At 41.9% G+C, this 12,868-nt stretch overlaps 1 long non-coding RNA gene across 1 annotated transcript in view; it reads left to right on the top strand.

Annotated features, from left to right (window-relative positions):
• LOC309695194 overlaps window positions 1–12,090 on the top strand; it is a 32,623-nt gene extending 20,533 nt beyond the window's left edge. The window contains exons 4-5 of the long non-coding RNA XR_014273056.1: window positions 1,719–1,836; window positions 11,913–12,090. This is a non-coding gene — a long non-coding RNA (uncharacterized lncRNA). The remainder of the gene's footprint in view (window positions 1–1,718; window positions 1,837–11,912) is intronic.
• The last annotated feature ends 778 nt before the right edge of the window (window positions 12,091–12,868 follow it).

Here is a 12,868-nt window from a genome sequence, read left to right as displayed (position 1 = left end):
TTGCAAGTTAAGTGTTGTCCTTTGTTTGCTCCGTGCTTAAACCCTTTAGTTTAGCTCTAAAATGCAGTGAACTCAATCCCTCCTACCTCCAGACCATTAGATCTCTGAGGCAGATGTGTCTTGGCCCTATCAGCACACGCTCGGCTGTCTCTTGTGATCTTTCAGCTATGCAGCTGCTGTCATGTCAGTGCTCTCTCTCTCTCTCATCTTGCATTTGGTTTCCTGAAACTGAATTACAAAGAAACTGTAAACTTAAAGGGAACAGCTTTGGGTTCATTTGGGTTTGTGGCTTAAATAGCTGAATGGGAAAGTCATTCTCGGTTTGTACATCTATCATGTGATACTTCATAGTCACATTTGATCTAGCTTTTATATTGAGGTGGAGGTTTGGGACTTTACTAAAGTTTGCTTATCTCAGTAGTTAAAGAGGTACAAACCCCTTGTTTAACTCAACTCAAATAAAATGTGAAAACAGTTATTCATGGTATGGAAATATACCACAACATTAAATCCACCTGTCTGTAGGTACATCTACAGAATCATCCATCCGGGCGTGGTGTTGTTGTGGTGTCAGGTACACAGACATTTTAGGGTTCTTTGGGTTGTGGGAGCTTGTAATTTGTAATCTTGAATACTTTCTCGTGTTCTTCAAACCTATGGCAGGCTGGACTTTCTGCATGTACCTTTAAATGTTTTAGTGACCTTAATGCTAGTTCGAGGTTCAAATTTACCCATTTCATTTCGCTGTTCTTTTCCTCTTCTTCTTCTGCTGTACTTATCAAACCTCAGGTTAAAACAATCACTAAGAGCAATTTGCTGTTGTTAGTTTACCTACGATCCCATCTGCAGCTCACATGTATATGCAGACTGGTGGACCCATGTGCAGATGAGAACAGGCCTGGTGGTGTTGTGGTCGATACCACACAGGACCACAGATGGGTCCCTGCACAGTAGAGCCGGTGGCTGGCGCCGAGGCTTGGGCGCTGGCCAGATGGGCCACCCTGAGAGAGGCTCAGCCTGTCAGGCCCAAACAGGCTGATCTTATTACTCTGGGCCAAGACTGGAGTGTGGTGCTGCAAACACACCCACACATACTTCATCAGGGGAATCGACATTATCATGACTGACTATCACAGGCTGGCTTCATTGTGGTTTGTGTGTGTGTTTTCACCTGTGGTTTCATTCCTGTTTTAACTGGAAATATCAGACTTCATGTTGGTTTCCCATGTTTATCTGAGAAAATCGTTTTCTCATCTCAGGACAATGGTTCCTCCCTGCTTTTTCACAATGGGCGAATACTCCCTGTGCAAGTTGGTGCATCATACAGCCCATATTTTCAGATGTGTTTTTCAAGGCTAGTAGTGAATATTATTTATAAAGTGAGTTTTGATGACATAGCGTCATATCTGGAAACTCATATTCAGTCTAAACTAATTTCCAGTCTTATATTAAATACAATTTAAAATCATGCATAATCCTGATGAGGCTACTTAGAATGCAAATCCTTTTTTTATGAGATCTTAAAACGTTAATAGAGATAGCAGCTCAAAAACTGAATTTGCTCTTCAAGCTTTTCAGATCAAGGTTGCAGTCAGGCTCCCCAAATATGGATGAGTGCAGCTGAATGTGAAGCAGGGTGTTAGAGAAATCATACTCAGTATGCTCTCCAAAAGATCTCCCAGGATAAATAAATGTTTAAAAAGCTGATTTTTTTTTAGGTCTGACAGCGGTGCTACATTCCTGCCAATGTGGAGTGCTGGGGTAACAAGAAAATGATCGCCCACCATATGGAGTCCTATCTGCTTTCACCTAATGGCTGAACTCCATGTGTAGCTGGTGTGTAGTTATTTTCTCTTTTCTGCATCATCTGTTGTAGTGTTTCTGGTCACAGGAGTGTCAGGTTCAGACTGATATACAGTCAGTATTTCTTAGACCTGGACTTTTAGTGACTTTAGTCCCATACAAAATGCTGTATAAATACATGGGGAGTGAAAAGTGGTGAGTGGAGAAGAAGTGCTAAAATATCACAGTGTATCAGTGTAAGTCCTGTGGTATGACAATTTGCAATGAGGCTTTGATGTAGAAGGCAGTTCAGATGAATCTCTTGGTTTTTACTGGATGTTTTCCTGTTTCTTAAGTGCATGACTTTCAGATGCTGTTCATCTGCTGTAGATTGCTTTTTGGAGCTGAGACGACTTCTTTTGTTTGTGCAGAGAACCTGGAGAACTGCTGCTCAAGATTGTTTGTTTTTACATTTAATTGGAAGAAATATTGAAATGAGATTTGGCTCAAGACTTTTGCACAGTACTGTAAATGAAAGCAGTAACTAAAAATGGCAAAACAACTAGAACTAAAGCAGTTTTCCTGTACGTGTTTTCTGATGCCACATTTAAAAAAAATGTTCATTTAGGAATATGTGAGAGGATGGCGTAAAATGAATGTTTTAATCTGTTCAATTATTCGAAACAGTGGTGACTTAGCTTGTAATTATAGTGTATAGAAGCTCGACTGGGCAATTTATGATGAAAAATGTGAGCGGCTGTAATCAATGTTTTATTTTGCCGGTGCCAAATCAGCTGCATTGAGCTGTCATTTACTCCAACCTTTAATTTTCGAGCTGCCAAATGATGTTTCTACATTAACAATGATAGACTCGCATCTGTGGAGCAGAGCTTAATGTTGCACGCTGCCAAAAAGAAATGAATTTCTATTGCCTTAGCATCATCCACAGTAATATAAACCATCCTGGTTTTTGTTCTCAAGCTGACAGCCCTGAAACAGGATGAATGAAAAACCATCTCCCAAGGTCAAGGTCATGGTTTGGACTGATTTAGGCTCCAAGGCCCTTCTTATTGTCTGAAAGCATCTCCATTTGAAATTCACTCGAAATAAAGTCAGGTTTGACTGGCAGTGCGAACGGGGCACGTGGGGGTTGTAATAACCACAGAAGCGGAGCTCGATGGATGGGTAGGTTTTCTTACCGCACATTGATTTCCACATTTGGGTGATTAAGTTTATTATTTGGCCTGCGGCTACATTAGCATGTAATTATCCAGGGTATCCTACAGAGAGAAGAATATTTAACTTTTGAGAACAAAGGGAGGATCACGGCGGTCACCTGAGTCTCTTTCAGAGAGGAGGAAGGAAAAACAACATGGAAGCGTTCGGCTTGGTTGCTTTGGCCTGGGACCGTGTTTAGCTCCGAGGTTCCTCGCTGTCTGCCTCCTTCCCTCTTTTCTCCCCTTTTCTTTCCTTCCCCTAGCAAACATTTCTACCCGACTCTTTTGTTTGCCAAGATCCAGGTTACCATGGCTACCAACTGGCGCTTTATGAGCACCTCATCCCTCATCTAAATATTCCTAGTTATCTATGGTAATGAAATGCACACACCATTATCTGGCTTAATGAAATACACTCTATTGTCTATGATTAGAAGGGGAAGGCTTTATGTCTCAGCAGCGTTGTGCTGCAGTGTTTTCTGCCTGTGATAACTGCAGAGCTACTGGAGCTACGAGCTCTTTCTGCGGCTCTGTTCAGTGCTGTTGTGAGCGACGCACAATAAAGAAACTATGTCCAGTTTCTCTGAGCAGCTCCGCTATCCAGCCTGCTCTGCGAGCTCCAGTGGCTGTTTGATTGCACTAATTGGCTTGTCTCCAGTCTTTTTTGCCTCGTGATGGACTCACTGCTGCTGTGAGCTTCACTTTCAAACTAATGCGGCCTATTAAAAAAAGACAGATTACGACAATAAAATCTTTACATGCACCCCGTTTTGACAAGGCTACCGCATAATAGGCTGCAGAAGAGCTGCACCGAGCAGAAATAGAACATCATTATCTAACAGTATTCAAAATCCTTCCCTCTTTTGTGCTTTCTTTTCATGAAGAAGAAGAAAAAGATAGCACTGCTTATCTCTTTTGTAGTTTTCCATGGTTTTTGAAATCCCCTTGAAACATCAACAACACCATAAAACAGCTATAGCAGGAAAATGTGCATCTGATATCACTTGTTCCTCCTCGGCGATTAAAAAAAAAACAAAGAAAGAAAGAGAAACTGAGCCAGTGTGTATTTCTCTAAGAGCGCATCTGTGCAAGCGTGTCGGTGTCTGTTTCCAATCGAGGCCAGGGTAATATCTGCAGATTGCATGGTTAAGCCACTGCATTTCATGAGCCAGTCCTGTCACTAACAGTTATCTCCTCACTGCCCTCTGAGGAGTTGTCTAGGTGAAATGATTCTCTGAAGCTCTGAATAATGCATGAAATTACGTAATGCAAATGGAGGCTTTATTTCCCCTGCCTCTCGGAGACGCCGGGGCCCAGGCCACTGCATTAGAGCAGCAAAAGGAGAAACAGTGGGAGTCCCCAGAGTAAAGGAACTACAGCAGAGAGCGAGAAAGGTCAACAGTAAAACCCGAGGCTTCTCCTCACGCGCAGCTTCATCAAGCGCGAGTCGGAGTTATTGCACACTGCATGGCAGAATTGCAGAGCCGAGCGGGACCTTATTCACGGGGCTATCATGGGAGGCTTATTGTGTGGAGGCAGTGAAATATTCATTAAGCAACAGCCTGGCTGACTTCCACGCTGCTTCACTGTAAACAGAAGCCCCAATCAAATATAAATAAAAACAGGAGAGAGGAGAGGGGAGCGGAATTCGATCAGATCATGAAACTTCCCTTGCCTTCCTTCGTATGCAGCGAATTAGGCTAGGCTAAACTGTTGTCAAGTTCCTGCTTCAACAAGTAGATGAGCTTTCCCACCCTCTTCCTCGCTCTCTCTCTCCCTCTGCATGTAGACCTGAATGGCATTAATTGCCCCCTAAGATGACGGGCAGATGAAAGCGAGGCGGTGGTTTGCTGTGGGACATGGGGGCCGGTTACAAAGAGGAGCTGAGGATGGGCTGGCAGGTCTCACCGACTTCAAAAGCAGATAAAGGGCCTTTTTACACAAAAGATTCCCCCCTTTTTTCCCCTCTTAATCTTCAGATTTGGGGTTTATTCGTGCCAGCCTCTTCGCCTTTGTCCACTTTGTGTCAGGTTTTAACGGCGGAGGATTAAATTGCTGTTGCGGAAATCATTGTTTGTGTTTTCTTCCAACCCGCTGCCTCCCATTGTCATGTGACATAATCGAGCGCTCTGTAACAATAATGAGAGGTTCATCTGCTTCCTCTGGTGAGAAATGAACAGCGGATGGATCGAGTCACCTTGTTTGTCTGAGCCGACAGTGGGACAATATGTTGTTTTGTTTAGGGAGAGTGCTCTTAAATCTTAAGTAGCGTTAAAAGGAGAAAAAAAGAAAGCGAGGACGAGGACGAGGAGGTCTTACTTGGAGGAGCCAAGTAAAACACTGACCTGCCACTTAATGTAAAAGAGGTGAGGTTGTTTGTCTTGTCTCTGCAAACAAAAGAGGACTTAGTGGAGAAAATCGGAGAGAGAACACGTCAGTCTGAAGGAATATTTCAAACATATTAAGCACTGGGAAAAGGACCTCTTGCGTACACAGAGAAAAATAACAGTGGAAATAGCAATGTGAGGAGGAAATAAAAAGCAAACAAGAGCAGCTTCCTGCTGTTTATTCTTCCTTTATCAGGTCCTTTAAAGTCTGCCCGGATCTTCACCTACAGGCCAGATTCCTGTCATTCTCCAGTGAAGGCATTGGTCTCCAGCCGCACAGCCAGCCCTCCATCTGCCCATGAATAGGACCAGTCACATTTCTGATAGCATTTAATGAAAAATCCACCCAGGCTTTGGAGGGGAGAGAGGGGAGGGGTTGAAGGGTGGAAATGGAGGGATGGTTGTGTGAGTGTGTGTGTGCGTGGGGGTGCTCAACAAAGAGTGCCTTTCACTGGAGTGGAAAGCCTAGATTGCTCCCTCTCCCTACTCGTTCGCTCATTTTGTCTTTTTTTTTTTTTGATTCAACATCAAAAATGTGCCAAATGACTGGGCAGAAACCCCCATAGGTTTCAGTGGATATGTGTGCACACCGTGTGTGTGTGTGTAAAGTGCCACACAAAGGGACAGGTGTCTCGCGGTTGTAGGCGGCAGGGGCGAGGACACAAAAGTAAACAGCCGGCGAGGCCTCACTGAGAAAGGTGTTATCTTAACTTGTCCTTCCTGTAACGTTCAACCCTGAAATCTGTCAAAGAAGCTGAAACAGCGTTACATAATCATCGCTCTAACTAATAGCAAAGATAATGTCTTTATTCTATGTTATTCTTATTCTATATACTTCACATTTTTACTGATATGGGCTCGTGTTATTCCTTATCATTCCCGCTGAATAAATCCCACAAAACATCCAAAAGCAGGAAGCCCCATAAGAGTTTTTTAAACCAAGTTTAGGAATGGGGCACAAATATGGTGTCCAGTTATTTACTGTGTTGCTCATACAGAATTAAACACTTTATTGGGAACATTTTGAAACTCTGGAATAGTGACTTATAATGAATTTAGTAAGCTCATAAGGGTGGAGAGCAGGGTGTCAAACAAAAGGCCCGGGGGCTGGAATTAGCCCAGCAAAGACTCCAATCCTGCTCACATAGACAGATTTGGAGTGCATAGATTTTAAACTTCTCATTTTATTTTCAAAAGTGTTGCATGTTTTCCTATTGATAAAGACATACCACTAATTACCACAGTAATTAAGTAATAGTTAAACAATTAAATGACACTATCGACCTATAGAAATTAGATTTTGCAGTGAGTTCACTACACAGACACACAGTAATTCTCATTTGTGAAGAAGAGTGTGAATGGTTATCATGGATGGATATCATGTAGTTTCACTGGTCCGGCACACTTTAGATCAAAAATGTGTTTGACATCCCTGGTGGAGAGGAAATGAAAGAGCATGTCATTTAGTGCAGTGGGTAGTTGGATACCGCTAGCATTCATAGTCTGACACATTAATCTGGCTATGACTAAATGCTGAATAGCTGAAAGACTTCATAAAGACTTTTGTTTGCAAGCACAAGGGGGGAAATGTTTAAGCCAAATTGTTATTCTGATATAATCGGTGCATCTCGAGTATCAGTGTCTTTGTACCTGGCTAAGAGCCATTTCTTTGGCTTTTTACTGTTATGAACAAGAAGGTTTAAAGGGACAGTGGCTGATATCAAACAGAGTTTGGACTCAGCACCTAGGCAAAAAAGATGTTTAGAATACTTACCTTTCAATGGCATTGTCTGCCAAATTGTTGTCCTTCTGCGTTATCTGATCTGACACGGATCCAACAAGGTTTTTGGCTCTATGGGAGAGACACACACTGTTAGGAAATCTTCAGCGTCTTCCTCCTTTGCATACGCTACACAGAACCCAACAGGTGTGAAACAGCCCTGACAAAAGCTTTTTTCCCCCGTCTCCTTTGACATCTTATAACGGGACCCTGCCCTCTTTCATTTCTCATTTCCAGCAGACGGGACCTGAATGTCCTCAGCCTACTTTGTGATCATTGTAATCTTGAACGGGTGGGGTTGGTATTTTTGCTTGTTGTTTCTTTGGGGTTTTATTTTTTTGCTCATATGTTTGTTTACTTTTTAAAAACATTTTCAATCAAGCAAAGCAAACAACATCACCGTCTTCTTTGAATTAGTCTAGGCTCGTTTTTGTTCCCTTGAAGGAGGTCAGCCAGTCTATAGAACAATCTCATTCTGCTGCTGAAGCCTTTTAATCGCCAAGTTTATCTTCATTCAAATTTCAAACAACAAACCATTTGGGGCATGTTTTACTGGCAGAACAGCACACACTGCTTCTCTTCTTAGCTCACATCTAAAATGTTAATCAATACCCTGAGAGTTTGTGGCTGCTCTTTAGAGGAATATGTGACAGTGAGCTGATAAAGATTCTTCAGAGGGTTTTTTTAAGCCTTTGAATGGATATTCTTTTGGGAATGAGCACCATATGAAGTGTTTTTTTGTTGTTGTAAAATAATAAAATAGTAACCTTTTGTAAAAGTGCAACACTTACTTGTAGAAAATGACTCACAGCAGCACAGGAAACCTATTATGTTGTTTTGTGATGTGATGAATGAATCTTTCATCATCAAGATCAAGTCGCATAAACAGGATTAATGATTTAAATTTCAACCACGATATTTCAGGTTGGAAGTGAAAACATTTAAGCAACCAAACAATTAGACCATGACCCAAAGATGTTTCTAATAATGGCCAAGTGTATGATCAAATACCAAAGTGTTGGACAAATTTTGATGTGATGATCATCATAGTCATCAGAGAAACTGATAACATATCCTGGGTTTGAATCCAATGGCCAGCTGGATTATGTGCAAATCAGCTTTTTGAGTAATATACATATCAGCCTCCCACCCTACATAAAAGCACATTTTATCTACCACGGTTCTTGCAGTTTTCAGAGACAGCGATAATGTTGAGTGATGAAGTCGTCTGCACGTCCTTCGGCTGCAGGAAGCCAAAATACAGATGGCCTCTTTCTGCTTGTTGCTCCTGAAAAATCATCCTTCTTGTAATCTGTCCATTAATCACAATCACAAACGGCAGGTGAACAGTAGGCTTCGTGCAGCAGTGACAGCTGGGTAGCGTATATGTTTGAGGTGGGGGGTGGGAAAGCGGAGATTGGGATGTTTAGTGTTGCGCAAAGCCAAATCTTACTGGACACAATTATCAAAACTCTGGCGATTTGGTTACAGAAGGAGCTGAGATGCAGGGTTACAGTTAGAGGTAAACAACGGAGCGAGGGGGAGGGTGACACGTGCTCCTTCGCTGAGTCCGCTGAGGATCCCATGGTCCATGTGCACGTCTGAATGATGATTAACTGTAATTACCTAAGCAGTACCTGGCCTGCATGCCAGGAGGCAGCCCAAGATTAATGGGGCTCTGCTGAAAACGGAACAAAAGCTCACATTTCCAAGGTAATGAATCGCTCTGGTACTAAGACGTCTTCACATGGTGTGCCCGGGGCCCCCAGGGAGGTTCATTACAACGGGAGAAATAGATGGAACCTCTGCAGCATTTTCAACCAGGCAAAGCGAGCAGGCGGGCAGGAGGAAGTCTTAAATCGTCCCAGACATCCTGGTTGCTACACAGGCTCTACAACCAAAAGAGAGATAAACAAGCCTCCTCAGTGCTTCTTAACTGGGCGGTAAACATTACACAGCAAATTGCCTTGTTTGACTTTTCTTGCACAAGGTGTTTAAACAATAAAGCTTAGTGTGGTGGCGGGATAGGTTTGGCTAGATTGATGTCTTAGAGGAATGAGTGAGAAAAACATCAGAAGGAAATTACTGTTCTGTGCAGGTTTTATAAACACCAGCTCTCGTTAATGAAAGCCTTTAACTGATCTGACATGCCACTCAGGATTATCTATATTAAAGGAAACAGGTTTCATTTGCACAGGATGCATGCAGTTTGGTTAAAAAAAAGAAAAAATAGGAACCTGGAGGGCTACATTTTATTACAAGTGTCTCCTGTTATAAATCACTATCCAAGGAATAACCCGCAAATGAATGGTGACGTTATTTTGCTCGCCGTTGTACACGTTAATCTCTGGTTTTTGACAAAAAACAGGAGACAGCCACTGGACGAGGTCCGTGTGAGACTTGAAGCGTTCGTGTTTTACAGGTCTGAGAACTGGTGATGTATGGAAGTGGGCATCAATTATTGGCAGTCAAACTCCTTCAGGCCACAATGGGAGGATTTACAGGCCGTGACATTTTTCATGGCCTTGAACATGCTACCTCCGGATATGCAGGTCGATTGCTGGATGAAATACAACCCGACTGCATGTTTGAATGATTCCACAGAAGCCACATATTTCTGCCCCTGTTAAGTCACGTAAATACTTGAAGGGAACGCAGGTGAAGGCATGCCCGGCTTTACATCACGCTGTGAGCGGCGGGGCCTTGAAAAACCCGGCGGCCTTCTTTGTTTACAAGCCTCTAATCGTATTAATGCCGCCCCGCTCCCCATACCTGCCATCTCTCAATCGATCACATCGACAAAGACCAAAACACAGTGACGAGCTCAGAATTTGTGCCTGCGCACGTCTGGAAGGGATGAGAGAGATGTGAGATTCAACCTTTAAACTGTCATTTATCAGCAGGGGACAACAAAGGAAGTCAGTGGCATTATCCTCCCCGGCAGCCTGTAGTCTGCATGTGTGTGTGTGTGTGTGTAAACATACAGATTATGCACATATACACAAAGAAGCCTGCACACTTGAATAATTTATTTAGATGAATAAAACAGGAGTGGGCATTACAGATGTGAATGCAGAAACATAAAAACTTGGGTGCTATAAAAGCCATGTCACAGTTTTTTTTTTATATTACCCATTATCAGCATGCGTTAGAAGCTCTATATTACTGGATATCATTTAGAGACATTAAAGACACTGTTAGAGGCTTTTTCTAACAATCCAGGCAATTCCTGAAAAAAAGGAATTCCAATTAGTTTTTATTCAGATAGAACAAACTCATTACAACGTGCTTAGCACTGTTGCCTCATAGCAAGAAGGGCTCACAACGACAGTCACATCAAGGTGTTTTACATTGGAAGGTAAAGACTACAGTATTAGAGAGAAAACCTCCAGAATCACATGTTCCCCCCCATAAGTGAGCGCTTGGCACCCCTCTATCAAGAGCCCTCCGGTAGCACCAGACTTGGGTGGGGTGGTGAGGGGAAAAAGAAGAGAAAAAAGGAAACCAAAGATGGACAAAACAAAGTATGGGAGGGAGAGAAGACAAAGGTTAGTAAGATATAAACACATTGAGAGTGAAAAGAGGAAGAGGGGAAGTCGTCAGTGTATCATGGGGAGACTCCCAGGATCCTGAGCGTGTCATAGCATAACTGAGGGATTGTTACAATTCCCCGATTCATCTCTAACTGTATCAAAAAGCTTTGAAGTCTCACTTTAAAAGTAAAAAAGGTGCTAAAGGGTCTGTCTCCTATTCAACTTTTTGAACCTCTGGGAACCACAAACAAGCCTACAGATAATATGCACATGATGTCAGATAAGGTTTAAATTTCTCTTATGGTGAAGAGTTCCCATGAAAAAGCCAAAAAGCAACAGTTGTCTCTATAACATTCAGCTCCACTGGTGTCCAAAACCTAAAGAGTCAGCCACCTTTACTACAACAGTAACCTACCACAGGGCAAAGCTCTATAGTTTATTCCAACATAGACTTACCTGCTGTAGCTATTAATACTAACAGGGTACTCAATGTGCATTGAGCCACAGCAAAACAAACAAATGCATTCTTTACTTTTGTGTGTGCAAGTGTAAAATCTACAGTGGCCCTGCTGCTTTAGGAAATAGCTGCCTTTTTTAAATTAAAGCCTTGTCCAAAGGTTTACATAATTTATGGGAGCTAATGGGCCTAATGGGCTAGAAGCCGAGTGCAAAAGACAGACAAAAGAAGTAGAAGAGAGTGGAAAAAATGGACGAATGTGTTGTTTTTGTGGCAGAAAGAAAGGGTTCTCTTTAAGCCTCTGCTACTTATAAACCTCTTTTGAATAGTCTTGTGATTAATGGTTGTGGATAAGCTTTTAAAACAATCACAAAGGCTCATATTGTCCTTTAAATGATCCATCAAATTGTCCCAACATTAAAACTTGTGAGGACCTTCAGGCTTCAGCAGGTCTTTCCTTCTTTTGGTGTTTAACTGAAGATTATCACCGATGAGTTTGTCAAGGGGAGACAAAAGACTTTCCCCCCTGCTCATTTCTTAGCAATAAATAGTTCTCAAGCAGCAACGACAGTGTGGACAAAAGACCAGGCATTAATTTATCTTCCCTATATGACCCTGATGCAAATGAGGGAAATGAAAGCAAGCAATCAATTCCCTAATTGGGTTTGCACTATTTCAACTTGTTAAGGGGGCCTCTGTCTAGATTAAAGGGAAGGTCAATTTCTCATTGTGGCAGTTACTGTATTCATTTCACAGGAATCCACCAAGGGTTGGAAAAAGACTGCACTCAACCAGATGGCTCTCCACGGTGTGCAGCTACCATCACAACATTATGTTGATCTCAGGAATCATGTTTATTAAGGAGTGAAACAATGGCTTTGTCCAACATAATTGGTCCAAATGCACGTGTTGTCATTGTTTTGATTAAAGCATGTTAAGCGTCTTCTTTTTTAAAATAACAAGTCATTTTAGTATTTTCTTAAAATGCTTTTCAGTGTTTTGAAATGTCTTACTATGACATAAAGGTATAGAGGTAAGACAAAAACGTCTGTCTCTATAACAGTATGCACTCACCGGACACGTTTTTAGCCTTGCTAGCCTCCTTTTGACTTCAGAACCTTAATTCTTTGTAGCATAGATTCAAGAAGGTGCTGGAAGCATGCCTCAGATTTTGACATGATAGCATCACTCTATTGCTGCAGATTTGTTAGCTGCACATCAGTAATGCAACTCTCCCTTTCCACCACATCTGTGGTGTTCGTTATTAAAGCTGGTATTGGTTCAATGCTAGAACAATACGATTGATACTTTGTTTCTGTCCTCTAAGTTCAGTATGTAGCCCACTCAGTTGAGATAATAAATTATTTTGGAAATGACAAAAATGCCTGAACCTCTTTATGTTGACTGTGAAGTCAATTTTATTTCTAGTCTTTGTCACATTAAAGCTGCCTCTAAAGTGCTTTAGAGGCAGGAACATTTCCATTTCAGGTCTCCATAAAACTCAGTTTCAAAGTACATGAAAAGCTGAAAGATTGAGGATATCCTAATGACTTACCTCAGAAGATGAATACTGTCTTTATTCTGCTCTTTTCTCCACTTGGATTCACCTAATATTGTGGAAAGTAAAAATCACAGTGATGTAGAGGACATTAAAATGTGTAAGGAAGTTGCCAATTGATGATGATTCAACTCATAAATCACAACACAGTGCT

The sequence above is a fragment of the Aulonocara stuartgranti genome (genome assembly GCF_965226115.1).
Source record: "Aulonocara stuartgranti genome assembly, chromosome: 19".
NCBI classification, from domain to species: Eukaryota; Metazoa; Chordata; class Actinopteri; order Cichliformes; family Cichlidae; genus Aulonocara; species Aulonocara stuartgranti.
Note: the sequence above shows the minus strand (reverse complement) of the source record. Positions and strands in the feature narration are given on the sequence as shown.